This window comes from Poecile atricapillus, chromosome 2 (genome assembly GCF_030490865.1).
Source record: "Poecile atricapillus isolate bPoeAtr1 chromosome 2, bPoeAtr1.hap1, whole genome shotgun sequence".
NCBI classification, from domain to species: domain Eukaryota; kingdom Metazoa; phylum Chordata; class Aves; order Passeriformes; family Paridae; genus Poecile; species Poecile atricapillus.
Genome location: NC_081250.1, coordinates 121,970,072 through 121,989,186, shown reverse-complemented (window position 1 = coordinate 121,989,186; position 19,115 = coordinate 121,970,072).

Here is a 19,115-nt window from a genome sequence, read left to right as displayed (position 1 = left end):
TGGAAGGCCACAATTGGGTCACCCTGAAGTCTTGTCCAGGGTGGATAATTTTTTTATTAAAGGCTGAATTCTTCTAGCCTTTCCTCATGGGAGAGGTGCTCAATCTCCCAAATCTTCCTAATGACCTTTCTCTGGACTTTCCAATAGGTTGATGTCCTTCCAGTGCTGGGGACCTCTGAGCTGGTCCAGCTTTGAACATCTTCAGGTATTTTTTATCAAGGAAGCATAAAATACTTAACAAAATAATAATTTTTTTTCCCACATTCAAAATAATTGCTCAGTTTAACTACAAAATTTGCAGTATTAGGCTGCAGATACTGGAAAGGGGAAGAGCACAGGATTTATGAGGATATGAGCAGTTGCTGATAAATGTGTAGGTGTAGCAGAGAACAGATTAGAAAGCCAGGGACTAGTAAAACATGTAACTGCATTCAAACTGATTTCTCATCTTGCAAGCACTTTACTGGAGGAGTCTTAGCTTGCTGAGGCATTTGGTGCAACGGATCAACAGGTTGTTTCTGACTGAAATGTTTTTTCAGGTCAGGTACAGGCAAGCTGTATTAAAACCACCAGTGAAGGATCTCTGTACAAAATTCACTGTGGTTTATGGGCCAACTTCTGAAAGAGCTTATTTCTGCAGTTTTATTTAAACTTAACAACAATGCTGATTATTAAAGTTTCTCAGAAGCTAGTTTTTAAATAACATGGAAATTTATGATGGCAGTTTAACTAAAAATAGTTGAGTCCTTTTGTTTGTGAATGTGTTTGGACATTGGCAAGAGAGCTGTGTCAGTCACTGGGTCAGTGTTTCCAGCTGCTTGAATAACACAGTTCTAAAACCCAAACTAATAATTCCCCTATTGTAAGCCAAGCTCCAAAATGTAGTAACACTGCTTGTGTCTAAATACAAAAGTACCAACACTTTAGTCCATTTAAGCTAACTACGCTAAATCAGAAAAATTACGCATTTCCTTACAGTTATTCAGTACAAGTAATGGGGACTATGTGCTTGAAAGAGGTTTAATGAGTTGGAAACCATAAAATTATTTTATTAGGCATCTTCATAAGACTGATAAGCTGTTTAACAAGGAAGAAAAGCATTTTTGTAAAGTTGCTGGATCAAGGGAAAAAAATTTATGGTGAAAATTACAATAATCACTTTGCATAATTAATGGAATTGATTTTATAAGAGTCCTACTTCAGTTTAGAATTGCACCAACGAGCAATGAATTTTGCACGTTGGGGGTGGATGTACCCAAGAAAAGTCTGTTGACCTTGGTATCCCTGTTCATTTGTTTCACTTGGTAGTTTGTCCACTACTTCCCTACAGCATTTTCACTTATTTTTCTCTGACTCACACACGTGTTCTAGTATCTTAACAGACAAGCATTTTGTGAACATAATGAAGCCATACAGATGGATCACAGACATTGTGTGATAGGTATAGAGCATAAAATACTAGCTCATTAAATTAATCAGTTCTGTAGGACCTTGGTTGTCTGATAAGAGTGCCCTATAGGTCCCAGATTTTGTTTAAAGGAGTACATGGACTAAAGCATTAGTGAAGAGAAAGTTAATTTGTTTTTCATGGTACTTAAGCAACTCATTTTTCTTGCCTGTCTCTGAAATCCTCTTTCAGATAACAGCTGCAAACATTAGTACATAGTATGGAAACTAGTACTAAAGTGTAGCTCTGTTTGAGGCAGTAATTTGGTGTAATTCGTCACCTTTTATAGGATAGCTTTCAGGATTTTTGGTGTTGCTTTCAGGCATGTCCCATAGTAGGTGCCTACAGAAACAGCTCACAATCAGATAGCAAAAATTTGCACTAGGAATGTGGCACAGTCTGCTTACTCAATGCATGCACTTTGGAGCATCTATGAGGCAATTTAAGTTAAAAATGTAGCAGACAAAGACAATCCCTAAACAAAAAATAATTCAGATCCTTTGTCAGTATTCTATGATAAAGTTCAGGTTCTTGGAAACATTACTCTTTCACTGTCCATAACTGCCAGCTGCTGACACGTTCTGAAATAAAATTTCTGTGAACTCCTCTCCCCTTTCAGAATGACCAACATCTTACTGTTAGTTCCTCAGAACTAAAGCCAGAAGCTTTACCTAATAGCTATTGGAGAAGCAACGGGAAACTGAAATGCTAACAACTCACAAATTTTTCAGGCAAGCTAAGGTTTATACGCTTTACAGTTAGTTGATATGCCTTTCTTTGCTGCTGTCCAGCTCATACAGCCTGTTTCACTATCACCAAGTGTAAAGTCATACATCTGGAAACGGAATGGGAGCCCATCCCAAGGATCAGTGTTTTGAGAGAAAGTTCGGAGACATGATGGATAGTCAGCTGAACATAAGCCCCCACTTGGCCAAATGCAATTCTTGGATGCATTAAAAAGAGAATATCAAATGGTATGGGGGAGGCAATACTACTTTTGTTCCAGTAGTGCTTACACTAGTGCCAAATGCAGTATCCAGTTCTTGGGCCAAAAATCAAGCACATGCCTTGTAACACAGACTTTACTTTAAAGGCAGACATGGTTACGAAATGAGTATCTACCTATAATTGCCTCCATGAAGAAAAGTAGTTTGATAATAGAGAATTCTTTGATCTAACAAAGCTATAATAGGATGAAATATGATGAAATTGAATCCAGACAAATGTTGGGCTTTAAGCAAACAATGTTAATGGAACATAATTAGACACTAGAACACTTAACCAGTGGTGTGCCGGATTCTTTGTTAGTGGGCATTTCTAAATAGAAGCTTTGTTTTTTTTTTTTTCTTTAAAGCATATGCTATATTTCTAAGAGATTTGTTGAGGGCAGTCCTGGTGCCTTTCTTGCTCAGCAGAAGTTACTAAATGCAGGCCCTTCAGGTACTTAAGAGGTACAAGTTGGAGCCTTGTTTTAAGGTGTCTGTCCACCCAGAGTGACATTCAGAATGGTGATGGTGTTATGCCCTTCACAAGGGAACTTGGACTACAGAGTCCAAGTGTAGTGCACAAAGGGGTGAATCACATAAACCTCAGCATAAGCAGGGCTCAGGAGAGAGATGGTAGGACTTCATACACCTCTCTGGGCTTTGCTGCTTCTGTCTGTTTGGAATCCAGATCTGGCAGCTCTCTCCTAAGAACTGGGACCCATGTGGTGTTTCAACAATTGAGTAGTGCTTACTGTCCATGTTGAGTCCTCAGCAAGCAGAATGGTGTTCCTGCTTCATCCATCGGGTTTGCTTACGCTTAGGCAATGGGCTTGTTCAAACCATTCCTCCTATGTCCCATTTTTCAAAAGACTGTCCTTTCCACAGAACTGTAGGTGAGAAAATCTCAGCATGTGGCTCCTTATTGAAGCTGCACCAAAAGTCTAAGGCAGGCAGATCAAAATTTTAGTTTAGATTAGGAAACTGCAGAGCAGACAGGTAGAAATCTGAAACCAATCAAGTTTAGAATCAAATTAAATTCACATCTCCCAAATCCCAGGCAAAATGTTCTGCTTAACTAGTTTTGTCAGGTCTAAGCTGTAGTGAGAATTTCTTTATCTTCCTGGATCTTTTACATGATTATGTCCAGTTTCTTATGCTCCCATCCTTGGCATTCTTGATTTTTTCTAAAAGCATTTGTACTACCAGACCGTTGTGGGCATTTTAGATCCCCAAACCATGCAGGTTTAGATGTAAGTAAGCTTTTACATGTTGCAGTTTTTCATGAGTGAAAAGCCTGAAAAAGTACTGAGCCCATGAAGTGCAAGTGCTAGGAACTAGGGTGTTCAGAAACAACTTTCTGCACGTAGCTTTTTAGTCTGTCTTTAGATGATCACACCAGCCATTTCTAGCCTAATTGGTGAAAACTAAGTACTTATGATCTTGGCCATCTTGCAAATAAGAGCAAGTTTTTGAAGTAAGTCCCAAGCTGTAAACAACATTCCCCGATTTATTTTTTTAAGATAAAAAATCTGCTTTTGCAGTTTTTGCAGTCTGAATACTGCTAAGTATTTCTTCATATAAAATTTTAATTGCAGCAAATATCTTTCATGATGGAATAAGTAGGTACTTGGAGGAAAACAATGAAAAATAAGGGCGTGTGCAATCATAGGGCCATGGGGTGTATATGGGGAGGAAGACACCTGCAACGTGTACGGTAGAGGAGGAAAAGGGAGCAGAGGAGATGTAAGCAGCAGTGTAACTTCACTTGCTTAGCACTGTTTTGGTAGTCCAGAGGGGCTGTAAATCCAGTCTAACTAGCCAGCATGCCACATGCTTTACATGCTTCCCACCCTGAGTTGCTCTGGCAGACAGAGCTGTGTTGAACAACTTAACCAGTCCTTGGAGTCTGCCTGGAGTGTTGGATGTCTCCTGGTGAGTGTGTGCTGCCCAAGCCCTGCAGCACTGTCATGGAGCTCTACCCGTGGCACATTTCCACTCTTGCTGCTCCTTGTTAGGCGCTGTGCAAGGATTAACTCACTGACATGTCTGATGGCAGCTCTTATCCACAGTATTATGCTCTTTATTGCACTATAAAACCCAATTGAAGATTTCAAGTCCCGATCACTCCAAATATCTCATGAATAGCATAACACAGTAGTACCTCATAATTTCAACACAATGCATGTTTAATTTTTTGATAATACTGTATTTCAAATGTCATTACTACAAAGCTTCCAAGATAAAAAGAAATAAGATACAGTGAGCCGAGACAAGTAGGAAAATGGGATTCAAGGAAGGCTCTAACCTAGTTTTAGTCTGAAAAACAGATAGAGGTTTTTCAAGCTTCTTTTGCCAGGTATTATTTAACAATTGTATTGTAAGAGAATATGTTTAACTAGTAATACTAGCACCTTTTTTATGTCAATCCTAATTTTCTACATTTAAATACTTTTTTTTACTCTGAAATGCTTTTAAAAAATTTTATTATTCCCTCCTACTACTGAAATACAGTAAGTGAGGCTTTTCTTTATATGAATGATCTTCTAATATACACATGCATGCATGTTTTGTGGGAGAAGCTGTCAGAATTGAAAGTGCATAATCATAGAATCATAGAATCGTAGAATATTATCCTGAGTTGGAAGGGAACTGCAAGGATCACTGACTCCTGGCCCTGCACAGGACCATCCCCAAGAGTCACACCATGTGCCCGAGAGCACTGTCCAAACACTTGAACTCTGTCAGGCTGGGGCTGTGACCACTTCCCTGGGGAGCCTGTCCCAGAGCCCAAACACCCTCTGGGTGAAAACTCTTTTTCTAATATCCAACATAAACCTCCAGGCCATTCCCTTGGGTCCTGTCACTGGTCAGCACAGAGAGGAGATCAGTGCCTGCCCTTTCTCTTCCCCTCATGAGGGAGTTGTAGGCTGCAATGAGGTTGTCTGTGTATGTTCAGTAATTTTCTGTGACTGAGATGGGTTCAAATTCACACATATAATTCTGCAGCAAAAATTACCCACACTTCTGACAAACTGAGTTTTTCTGAGTAATGGCTATACTTTCTTTTGAAGTCAGCATTGCATGTGGTTTGAATTATCCTATTGGCTTGAGTATCTTTTGGTCTATAGACATCTATCATGGATGTTAAATAAATTTAGACTTGATCTAAATACAGATCTGCCAAAATGTGCTTTACTGTGGACAGGCACAGTAAGAGAATCATAGGAGACAATTTTGTCTGCTGCAGTCCTGCAGGACTGAGGTTGTAGTAATGCTTTAAATACCAGTTTGGGTACCTATCTGCAAAGGGAACTGTGTCCAGAGCCAGGTCTGAGCCAGCAGTTATCAGCTGGAGTGAGAGTTGGTCTGGACCAGCAGAGGAGAAATATTCCTGCATTACTCCCACTTAGCTCTGCTCTTTTTCATTTGTTCAAATGAACAAGACCCTCTTTTGACCATCACTCACTACTTGATTTTTTTAACTTAAATTGGCTTAATTTCTTACAGGTTTTACCCCTGTGTTTTGTGAAGCTATGAAAAAAACATGGTGTGAAAATGAATTTCTATCTATCTATCTATCTATGAAAATTTCTATCTCTTACCTTAAATGTTCTTTTAAACTAAGCCAATTCTTCACTATATAAGTAATATAGATTAATAATTTGTTGTGTCAGAGTAACAAGCGAAGACTTGAGATAAATTTGCAGAGTTTTTGTTCTGGATGCTGTACTAGCACTTTCTGGAAGACTGTTGTACTGAAGGAACTATAAACTAAGGTAAGCAGAACCTGTAAATCAAATGATGGCACATACATGCAATCTTTAAAATATAATCTTTGTAAATCGTGTTACATTAAAAACATAGATATGCAGTTAGATTTCAATCCACTTTTTGCTAAATGCCTTGATTACTACCAGTTTTGTTCACTCCCTTGTCACTTTCTTTTTTGCTTTCACAAAGTATGCATGATTAAGCAAAATAGGCTATTTTTGCATTGGTTATACTTTTCAGAATGCAGATTTTGATTCTTGTGTTTAGTTTCTTCTCATGTTTTCAACCTGAGTCTTCCTGAACCAATATTTTGCAACAGGAATGAACTTCTAACTTTTGCTCAGAAGCTGAACTTTTGAAGTGAATGTATTTTTTTTTTCAATAGTAATCTGTTACTTCTGAAATAAACCAAATAAATATATTCAGTTTTTCTTCCTATTTTTTTATGTGATGTTTTTTAACAATATAGACAAGGGTGAGTGGGTAACAGTTGTCCTACGTGGGAAATGGAGGGAAATTTGTAGGCATATTCCACGTATCCCTGAAGAAAAGCAGGTCATTTCTCTTTCTGGGAGTCAGAATGATGAAATTATTCCTCCACAGATTATTTTTCCCAAGAACTCCTGTTACTTAGCCATCTGCAGTGTCTGCTTTTGAAGTGCTGAACTTAAACCTGTGTGTTTGTAGTACAGAAGCGCTATGAGTTGCTTCTGGGTCTTTAAGACCTTCAGGACCCTATCGAGATGCAAAAGTTAGTGGTGGTGACAGCTCTATCAGACAGAAAGGCTCCTGCAGTAACATGCCGTGGAAATGTTCCTCCTGGTAACACCCTTGTACAAAGTTACACATTGCTGAGGGCTATTGCTCTAGTGTGTTGAAACCATTTTGTTTTAAGCAATTGTGCTTAAACTGAGGTCCAACAATACTACTATTTGTTACATGAAATTTCATTAGAATTGCATCCAGAGCAGGCCTCAGTTGGGAAGAGAAAATAGCCCCCAGTCCAAAAGCTGCTCATTCTCCATCTGGAGCCTTCACAAGTGAACTACAGATCCTGTAATCAATTTATGTTTTGGATGCTGATGAATATGAAGTTTTAGAGCACATGTCAAGCTATAACCTCTGACAAAGATTTGGTCACTTTCTGAAAGTTCACTTAATAAAAACAAGGCCCTTTGTGATGTTCACATTCTAGGAATGACTGGGAAAAGCAGGGCACGTGGTTTAGAAGAAAGTAATAACCTAAGCATTAAAAAATAGTTGCAGGTACTCAACACCATGTACTTTTTGGTTGCTTACACAAAGCTTGTAGGGACATGGCAGGTGACTGTACCACAGTCAGTTTGTAAATGAATCTCTAGATGGAGCCAAAACAGATCTCATTCCTGAGTGTTGCAGACAATTATTTTTTTCTATTAAAGGCTTACAGCTATGAGAAAACATCCCATTCCATACCAAATCTTTGTATCCACCTGTAAATTACTTAGGTTCCTTACTGATTTTCTTAATGCTCAAAGCCTAAAACACTGCAGTGCTAGTAGCCTAAAAAATTGCATATCAGGATGTTTTACTACATATTAATGGCTAAAATAGTGTCAGAATCCCTTATCTCACAGTCAATCTTCACCTGTGCAGCCATTACATACATAAAATTAGTAGAAAAATCCTGTGATGAGTCCTGTAATATTTGCCTGCACATTAAAGATTTTCTGAATTGTCAGCATTGATAAGCACTAGTCACACATATTCCTTTATGGTGCTGCATTTGTGGTGTGACATCTGTTTTTCCTGTTATTTACTAGCCCACTGTTTCAGAAAAGCATTTACTAGCTTTGTTACATGTGCAGGCTTAAGAATCTCAACACTACTCTTGTCTATGGTATCTATTGACAGGTTAGGACAGAACAATGCTTAAATCATCTTTTCCTTGAGAAAAGAAATTGAAAACTGCAAATACAACATTGAGGAAAAATAACCAACCCCTGACTGGTTTTATATGTTATTTTTTATTATTTTCATAACATACGCTATACGATAGCAAAGAAGCTCTTTAAAGCTGTGTTTCCTTTCATTTTTCCTTCATATAACTTCACAAAAATGTGTGATTTTACAGGCTTGCAGTGGTAACCGATGTATGTGGAAGGATAGGAAAGCACCTATGTTAAAACTGACCAAATTAAAACCAGCTTGGTTGGTCCTTTTTGGCACAGAGCCTCCTCTATCCTGCTGTCTCACTGGAGCTAAGGGTAGCTGAACTATGGGACATTTTGAATTTGTGCCACATTGGGTGAAGTCTAAGAGAAAACTACAGCTCTCAAATACACAGTTTTTGCACTGTCTGTGAAAAACCGCTTAGACTGCATGATCTCAGGTTCATGAGGTAATTGCAGCCTCACAATTGCTTTCTTCCTTGGCAAAAAGATAAGATCCCAGCTGTTACTGTGCTCACAAATGCTGCAGAATACCCAGTGAAGCAAGCTGAGAGCCGTGAGCTCTGCCTTGCATAGAATCCATCTCACACTAATCCTTGAAATATTCAAGTAACGCTTAGTTGCTCAGTCAAAAGTCCCACACCACATCACTCTATTTCTCACTTCATTGCACAAGATAACTCCTCTTTTCAGAGAGTATTACATGCTGAGTGACCCAGAAAAGTTTTGCCCCTAATAGTGCAGGATCTTGGCTCATATCATGGGACTGACTGATGGAAGAGCTGCAAGCATTTCCATCTCTCTGCAGACTCAGGGCAGTAACTGCCTTTACTCGATGTGTCACTGATGAAGGGTGTCCATTAGACACAAAACTATGGGAACTTTGTCAAGGTAATAAACCCACAGCCTGTTACAGTGACTTATTCCTATCATAGTGGTCTGCAAAGTGAGAACGAGGTAGTTCTGGTTAATGTATGCAGAGAGTGGCTTTGCCATTATCTGGTATTGTTGTGGCCCTTGTCTCTAGGCACAGAGTTTGTGAAGGCAAGGACACTTTTACTTTCAGAATTCCTGTGGTTTACTGCTGATATCCAAAGAGAGTGTCTAAGAGACAGGGATTCTGGGAGGGAAAAATCCCTCAATTCGTACTTCCATGAAGAATTGAATTCCACTGCATTTAATGATTGCAACTGTGTGTTTCACAATTTTCTATGTACCTGCCCGGACATCTCAGGCTGTTACTTGCAAAAGCCTTGAGAATTCACAGTAAGAGTAATGGGATCTACATTTTTGCATATTAAGGGCTACTCATTGCAAGTGCCTCGAACAAACCAGATCCAGCATGCCTCAGATTAGGCAACCAAAATCAGCAGGTATTTTGAAATGTACCCTTTGTGTGGAACAGCCCCTCTTTTACAACAACGGTGAAATAATTCACTTGGTGGAACACATGTATGCACTGTAGTGGGAAAAATTCCTAAGAGAATTCATAGCTCCGTCTTCAAAACAATATGTATTAAATCATTGGGAGGGCCACACACTGAGTATCAAAGGGAAAACAGTACTGGATTTTTGTTCATTAAGTGAGCATCCTTCATCTGATGCACCAAAGGAAGCAGGAGTGCTGCTGAATAAAAAGCCTGTGGCTATATAATGACACTACAGCTTATTCTAAGGGTCAATGAAGGAAGAACATAACTTCCATGATACAAATTCTAGTACTAGTACATTATGGAGAGTTTATGCTAGATGTAGGCTTCCCATCACAGTTATCACTGGAAAGACTTTGCCTTTTTTGCTGAATGCAGACCAGCCCCAGGGTGTTTTATACCACTTCCTCAATATACAGCACAACAACACTCTGCACTGTTGCTTTTTAAGAGTTACACCACTAATTGTTTAACAGCCTTCCCTGCCCACCACCATTTACCCACTAATTTTTTAATCCTTCATGCATTAATGACCTTAATTGATCTCAGGAAGATGATGACAGTGACAAGAACAGAACTATTGAAAAGAAGCCAGTAAGATCATCAGGCTTGTCAGCTGGAGAAGATGCTGGCTTTCTGGGGGCTAGAATTTGTGACTTTGTGTCTGTCAAACTTGGTCACTTTTGTGAGGATGAAAGCTAAACTAATATTTTCTGCCTTGCTGCCTGAATGGTTACATTTTCATCACAGTCATCACCTTTTTTGAACTTGAGTGAATTTGAGTTTTCTATCCAGAATGAAAGATGGAAAAAAGAGGGAATGATGACAGTTAACAAGCTGTGACATATCCGCTGAAACATCTTGGCTACCAAAAAGCCAACATGTCCTCTAGCAGATGATCCTGCTTCTGAGCCTTCACCTTCCACACCATATACACTGTCCTTGTGTATTTAAATTGTACTTAAGTCACTCTATGCATTTTCATCCTATTACCTTCATTCTTAGGGTGAAACCTGCTTTGCAATGATACATTGAAGTCACCCTTTTCTACCAGGAGGAAGCAGAATAAACTATATCAGGACTAGAAATCCAGTTTAAGTTGTGTGTTTTTATTTAGTGGATTCCTAACAGGCTCAAGACAGGAACTGAGTGAATTTACACGCTCATGTCAGGTATCCAGCTATTATAAGGATTGCTACAAAGACTCATGAATCCAGGTTTCCTTTGGCAGTCAAAAAAAAAAGCAAAAACCAAAAAACCAACCCCTCAATGCTGGCTCCCTGACATATGGGATAAGAGTCACATATATTTACATATCTCTTTCCAAAATGGAGGAATATTTCATTTTGAGAGAGACACGTACAAGAAGGAGAAGTCACTTCCCATCATCTTCATACCACATGTTCCTGGAGAACTCAATATTTGTAATAATTTTTTTTTTCTCCTATCCACAGAGAAACATAATTAGAGGTTAGGAAAAAAAGGCTGTAAGAAAGCAAAACAATCCAGCAAAGCATTAATAATCCTGCTGTATTTCTTGTCCCAAGAAACAAATAACTATTCTTTACTGATGTTGCACCACAGGAAGGGTGCAAGAGCAACAACACAGATCTTGGGCTGATGTCATTGTTTTCCATGACAATAGCTTCTTGAGGTAGTCTCCCTAGCAGTCAGGTCTTATTGCAAGATCTCATCTATTAGTGGTGAGAAAGAAAAGAGAACACCCACAGACACTCTCTTCTGGGAAGTGGGCAAAATGATGGTCTGGTTTTCTTCCAACAAATAAACTAACAGCAGCTAGATTTCAGTCTGCTGTAGAGATTTCTCACAGGCAGATTCTCCCTCAGTGGAATCAGGTTAACTCTTTCTGCTTGTTCAGTATTTTCTTTTAAAAACTGCATCACTTTACACAGGAAATGTTTGGTATTTACAAAATCCTTCCTAAAATAGCAAATATTTTATTTTTGTACTGAGACATGCAATGATCACTTATTATCTAGAATAATACGGGTTCCATTACTCAAATTACGAAGAAAAAGCTTTGAAAACATAGTGCCTAAGAGGAAGGTTATGGATAACATGACATGTGCCTCATAGTAACTCTTATATGGAGGTTGATTAAGCTGAGCTGAGTGTTTTGGTGTTAGCTCTGGCTTAATATGAAGTAAGTTTTGTAGAGAAGTCCTTGTGGCTCTTCTACATGCTACCTAGTACTCAAAGCCATATTTATTAGTTTATGCAGAATCCCAGACCAGGGCTGCCTGAGACATTCACACAAGGGAGGTCATGAGTAAATAAGCCTTCTGGGAACCTAAACACCAAGGGACATGAGCACAGAGGTCTCCTGCAGAATGACTCTCATCTGAATGTCCAGTAGGGTTGATGCCAAGATTGACCTGTTAGAGCTCCATGCAACCGAACTGGACTCACGTAGAACCTCTCTGCACTAACAATGCAGCCTCTGCAGTATCCTTCTCTGGCTGAGAATGGAACCAGCTCATGGAACAGCCAGGCTAAAGCTGTAACCACGCCGGTGCTGAAATCCAGACAACTGCGTTAGTTCATGTGGGGGCTTCACCAGAAAGCATAGCCAGAAGAAGGCTGGCTCTGTGACACCTGCTGTGCATCTGGGACTTGGTTAAAATCTCTACCACAAGTACACTTTATCACCAGAGGCTGAGTTCAGTGACGAGGATTGCATGTTTTCACGATGAGCTGTAAAACATTACTCATGTTTCACTGAGATTCATGCATCTGAAAGTTGCAAAACCAAAATAACTCTCTAGGAGAGACCAGGAAGAGTCACCTGCAGAAGCAAGAAACCAGCAAGAATTATGTGTAGGAGCAAGGCATAGAGAAGACAGCTGCATATAGATGTGGCAAGAAAGATTGCATATCATGTCAAGTCACTTCTGAGTTACCTTTGAGTGGTGTCTCTGGGCTGTAGAATAGGTGTATCATAGACACATGTCAGATCAGTTGAAACTACCATGATTTATGGACTACAGATGGGACTGTACTAGCATGGTTGCTCTGCTGCTAGGGCCGGTGTTCAAATGGAAACCAGGTTAATCCCTGGAGCTCAAAAAACTCAAAAAATACACTGCTATTGCCCCATACTGATCTTTGCAAGTAGCTCCCTTTAAAAAGGGCTTATAAATACGGGCTTTACCTAGGTATTCTATATGAACAACACATATCAGTGGAAGTGGAGGAAAAATACTACCCTTACAGAAAACAGTTATGTTGGAAGAAAGACAGGCAGCAATATGAGGTAGAGGCATTTTATTTTACTTATATTTTTTTTAAAGGTGAGAAAGAAAAGCTTGTGGAGCAATAGGAAAGAAGTCTAACATGTTTTAAGGCTTTTTACCTACAGGAGTCAAAAATATTTCAAGTAGTGTTTGATTCAAATGGAAGGTAAACAGTTCTTAAAAGAAAGATAAAATATTTTTCCAATTATTAAATAAATTATTAAATAATTTTAATTTAAAAGAAACCTGCACAGCTCTAATCTTTAACAGAATACCCCTGTCAGGGATGCAAAAGCTGATGTCCTTCCCCACTGTCACAAAGACCAAACCAAAGCAGTTCAGGACGGTTTGTTATGATATCATCTAAATACACTTCCTCTAGATCTCTTCCACCTTGAGAAGAATTCCTATTCTAAGCTTGGGACCAAAAAGTTTGAAGTTTCTTTTTTTTTTCTACCTTTCCTCCTATCACACATACTTTTCTCTCTTTAGTGACATAATTCACAAGCCTTAAACAGAGCTTTGAAAAACACTGTATTGGTGTCTTTCTAAAGCACTTTCACTGTTTTAGTCATCCAACTAAATCTAAATGCTGTTGCCAGTTATTTATTTGTGAATAACTCAAACCAGAATGATTCAGCTTATACATCTGGCACAGATTCAGGAAAACCAATAGGCTGAACTTGATCAGATTTTTATCAGTTAAAATGTATTGAGATTTTTAAACATAAAAAAATATTGCCTAATAAAGGTCAGTGCAAAAGCCCATCTAATGACAAGAAGAAGTTATTTTTGGATATTAATGTATTGTCTATCAATTCTTTATTTTCCTTGTTTAGCAAAAACCAGAAGAGGCATGCCACAGCACTTATGCATGAAACTAGAGCTAGTGCTCTTTAAACAAAAGAATCAGCATGAGAGCTCTGAGCATGTTCTAAAACTAAAATCATTAAAAATGTTGTTGGGATCTTAAATATTTATTTTAAGGCTGAATCTAATTCTAGCCTTCAGAGACATAAGACTGTTTACCAAATAAGGCATCAGATTGGTTAGTTTCTTTGAGATAAGCCATTTCTTTCAATATTATTTAATGGTATGCAATCAACCAAAACTTGACATATTTGGAGCCAGCTGTTCTGAATTAGAGTCTGCAATTTTCCAGATTCCAGCAAGAAAGTTAGGAACAAAATTAGGTTGTTGTTTTTTTTTCCTGTATTGTCTATTATGATTACAGAATAGCAACTATGTAAGTTAAAAAGCCACCAGATTTTAATAGTGCCAAACCACTCAATCGGCAGCATTAAAAATACTGTTTTATTAATCAAATTGACCTATCCATTGAAGCCAAACTATACAAATATTCATCCAAATAATTACGGAATAGGCCTTGACAAGCACGAAATAAATTGATTCTGCTGAAATGACCAAGAAAACGATCTTGGTGTTCAGGCCTTAGTAAAGGCTTTGGATCTTTTAGCTATGGAACCAAGGAAAAGCTTTCCACCTTATCTCAACTAACATCCTAAAGAGATAAGTATTTTCCTGGGTATTCAGGATTTAAAAAATTATTTAGGGGTAATTATGCAATATACTCAGATATTTGTGTCCTAGAAATTCTAGGAAGGATTCCTAGAAAAAAGCTCTTTGCCACAGGGAACAGCCAAAGAGCCCAGTGCAGGGCAGAATGTCAAGTGCAACCAGCTGCAATCCCTGGCTCAGGGAGCTCTGCCACAAGCATCAGAACTGCTGGACTGATATTTCAAACAAAGTGAAGACATGGCGTAGAGAAAACAGTCTAAGGGGTGATGGGAGTGCAGGAGAGGGGCAGCACTGACATCCTGCTGATTGCTTCAGTTCAGATTAAGCCTTAGGCACACAGGATCAGAAGGAGCATTAAGGAGAAATGATTTCTGCGCTCTGTTTGATAAAGATGGTCATGTCAAATGGAAAGAAAGTTCCTCAGGAAGAAGAATGTCCTCAGGATCCATAAGAAGATCTGATCGTGGCTCAGATTTCTTAGGAGATTCCAGGATGCTGCAGTTGGCCAGCATGATGAGGGATGTATGACTAGATAAATACCTGAAATTTGAAAAAGCCAGAGGAAAAATTATAAATAATTCAGCTCCAGGAAACAACAGTTCTACCTCTCTGAATGAAACATATGAGAAGGAACATACTTGTATTGCAGCAACAGAATGATATCATGGGCCACATATTCAAATATTTGTTACATATTCAAGAGTTTTCTGAACCTCTGGAGGTTCACTCTGCAAAGCTGTACATCCAAATCCCAAAAAAACATTAGTGGAAAACATTAAAAATATATATATATTTGACTAGGACTGAAGCATAGACTAATGCAGCTATCTACATTTCTGTTGGTGATTTGGATTTTAGCTGTCAGAGAGAATTAGTTAAATTCATTTAAATGCAAGAAAGGATAAGTCTTTCCATTTTAAGCACCAGTTTTGAGCCCCAGTTCACCAATCCTATCCAAGTACTTGGATCCAGACCAACCCTCTCCAACTAAAACTGTACAAGCTAACAAAACTTTTGGTAAGGCCTCTGAAAACAGAATCCTGACCAGATAATGTTACAATGAACTGTCTCAAAAGTAGTGGTTTTCTCATTTTATCTTAACTAAACAGAAAAATTAGTTATTGAGGAAATAGTCTAGGAAAACAGAATAGAGTCCATTAAGCATACAACTTATTTACAGGATATCAAAACTGAAATATCATGAAAATTTGCAATCTAGTCAAGCAAAAAAAAAAAAAAATCTTGTCAAAGTCTGATGCAAGAAACCTTCAATATGTTAGAGAATGACCATATCCACCTGGAAGATTCACCCTCTTTGAAACAGCCAGATGAAAGTACATGAAAACCCTGAGATACATGAGGCAGTTGACAAAATATTAAAACAATACAATACAGGTTTTTCAAATTATAAAATCCAGGCCTGGTTAGCCAGTCAATTCCCTTTATTGGCAAAATGTCCTAAGGGTAGTTTTGAAAATCATCCATAAGTATTCCATTTAGCTACACTGCAAGAGGAAAGAAAAATACATAAAAAGAAAAAGGAAAAAAAAATACCCCACCAAAACCCCACAGCTTTAACAGCTTAGTCATGAGGATACTCTCTCAGAGGACATAAGGTTTATAGCCTGATTCCTGAAAACATTTCTTTGCAATAACGAGATACAAAGAACAGATTGTATGGATATTCATATCACAGTTGGCAAGGTATCACAGCATAATTTATGTATGGTCAGCTTAACTGACATGGGTTATACCCATTTCATTCACATCCATGACCCATAGATGCTGATCTGAAGTGGAATAAATGTACTTTCTGACTTAGAACAACTATTTAAAAAGCAAAATGTAACTTCTGTGCTGGACAAGACCTAATGATTTAGTCAGCACAATTTCTTCTTTTGATAGCTGTTGGCATCTAGTATTTCAAGGAGAAGGAAACAATTACCTCCCCAAGAATAAATTACTTAACCGTAGGTCTTTTTAGTCTGCACATCTAGTCACTTTGAAAATTCAACCTGTGCCTAAATTTGGGCTGTCTTTCAGATCTCTATTCCAAACTTTGGCATTTATTTTTGTACTACTGTGTTAAAAATAATCTAGATATTTTGTGGACTGATCCCTTCTTCTAACTTTTCACCTGGTAATATTTACATGTATGAAGATGGGGCTAATTTACTATTTCTTTCATATTCTTTATGTATCGCACCTATGTTGCTTCCTGGGTTCTTTATTTTAATAATTGTTTCATTTCTTCAGAAATATGACCATATTTCTAATTAATCCAATAAAAATGCTTAGAAGGCTTATTGTCCTCTGATTCTTATGTAAACTTGCCTAAATTTTAAAAATGTAGAGCACCTGCATCTCCTACACATTTCTTCAGAAATCAGAAGCTTCATTTTTTTCCTCCAAAGACTGATATCCATGCAGTGAAACTTGGCATATTTGTTTCCCCACACCTTGGCACTACATGTTAAAGGAGATACTAGCATTATCTTCCTAAACCAGCTAAATTTAGGGTGAAATCTTTGACAGTTCTTAAAAGGTCTGAATGGATTTCAAGACAACTATCACATTTTGTCAAGTTTCAGAGCTGGTTTGCATATTGTGACATTTTTCTGCAAATCCTTCAGAATCTTCTACGAATTGAAGGAGATGAAAAAGTAAGTCACTAAAGAGAATATTTCTTACAAAGTTTTCAGAGTAAAGATGCCAATTTTTTTGGCAATGTAATAGTTAGTTGGCATTAGTGTGCTTTACTTAAGAATTAAATTAATTTCTGAGAGGGAATATTTAACAATGGTATTCACTCATTGCCTTTCTACCCATCTCATCTGAAATACCCCCCTGAACCACAAACAGAAACAATCCAAAGGGTGTATCAATGGTGAAGTATATATCAAATTTAAACTCAGTTTCTCCAGATTTTCAGGCCGACTGGTGCTACACATGATTACGAAAATTCACAAGAGGTGTTGTCTGCTAGTTTTGTTTTAAATTGTCTGAACATTTGCATCTCTTGCTTTGGAGAACAGAACTGTTGCCCTTACAATAGATTTGGATAAAACACTGGGAACAGGGGGAAGAGGGGGAGCGGGGACAGAGCATGCCACCAGTAACTGGAATGTATGGAAAAAAGAATTATCATCAATAATTAGAAATGAGATGCCACACAAGAACTACACACCAGAAATTGTCTTTTTGTGGGCTCAAAGACGTTGGTGAGCCATCCAAAGGACTGGAGACAAACCAGGAAATATCAGATTTCTGTCTGTGCACAATGTCAAGGATCACTTCACCAGGTTTCACTGAAGAATTTGGAGGAACATTTGACGCTCAAATAATTTTTAGGCAATTGGTGGCTTCTAAAGAGGACTAGGACAGTATGTGCTTCATGCCAGCATGCTGCCCTGGCACATACCAAGAGGGGACTTAAATATTTCGGTTCCCTCTCATTAAGTAGGAACTTCATATCAAAAATATTGTATAGTTACTTTGTAGAAAAGCAGACATCTACTTAGGATCAATTCTTAATATTCAGGTTAAGAATATTCACAAAAAACTAGATTTAGGCACAGAATGTTGCTTGCTGTAATTAATAAAATGTCAGACACATTTTCACAATTTTGTTTTAAGTTCTACAGACAATTCAAGGGAGAAGACCCTTGTTACTCCTTAATTTTTTTTTTTTTTAATATTCCATTTTTTTGGTGATGATTGAAGCTTTTACTTCTCATTTGAGATTCTAAGAATTCTTCCAGCGTGGCTGCAAGGTTTTTTTTATTGCATTTTGCAACCAGCTGTGATCTGTAAATCTATTAGAAAGAGTGTCAAATGCCTATTGTTTGGTCCTTGAACAGCACAATTCTTACATTTTTTCTTTGTTTCCATTTTCAGTAATACTGTCATCTCCAGAGAAAACTTCATAAATACAATCTGTCCTATACAAATAAATTATGTTGAGCTGTGCTTGTTTCCCTGGATATCTTGGGTGCAAAAGCAGAAAACGAAATGAACCTACCTAGCAATTCTTCTCAGCACAGTCTTAAAATACTCAAGGCAGAGACCATCTGCACGCAGCCATAAATAGATGGAAGGAACATTCTTCACTAGGAGCATTCTCTTACCATCGGCGCCATCAGTGTGTTAGCCACAGTCGTGGCAGAGAAGCTCAGAGCTCCACGTTTGCTGCAGAATCACATGTACTGGACTTTTTTATGGGAGAAACGGTGCCACCCAGTGGAAGTATAAAATTATAGAACAAAAAGTACTGGGGGGGGGGAAAAGATTTCCTTGGTATTTCAAGTTAAGAAATTAAATCATTAAATTTATTTAGCTAAACGATTCACCATCAAAACATAGCAAAATTATATGGAGAAACTACTCTGATACAGCTGATTACTCACAGCTGATTTAATTGCCACTGGACAAAAAACAAAAACAAAAACCAAAAACCCCAAAACCTCGTGGCAAATAGGACTTCCTAAAAACATCTGACCAGACCTTTGATTGCAGCTCTGTCTGCCATGAGCAGACCTCCTGGAATATGGTGCAGCATCTCCATTACCCTGGAGTTTCTCTTCCAAGGAAAATAAAGCTCTGTGTGTGTGTGTGTGTGACCAGGGAGGGGAGAGAGGACTAAGTAAGCCTGTTCATTGCACAGCACAGAATGAACATGTTTAGGGCAAGTCTAGACCCAGAGAGACACAGGCACATCCAGGGCCACCAAAAATACCCAATATTTGCTAAAAGAAATA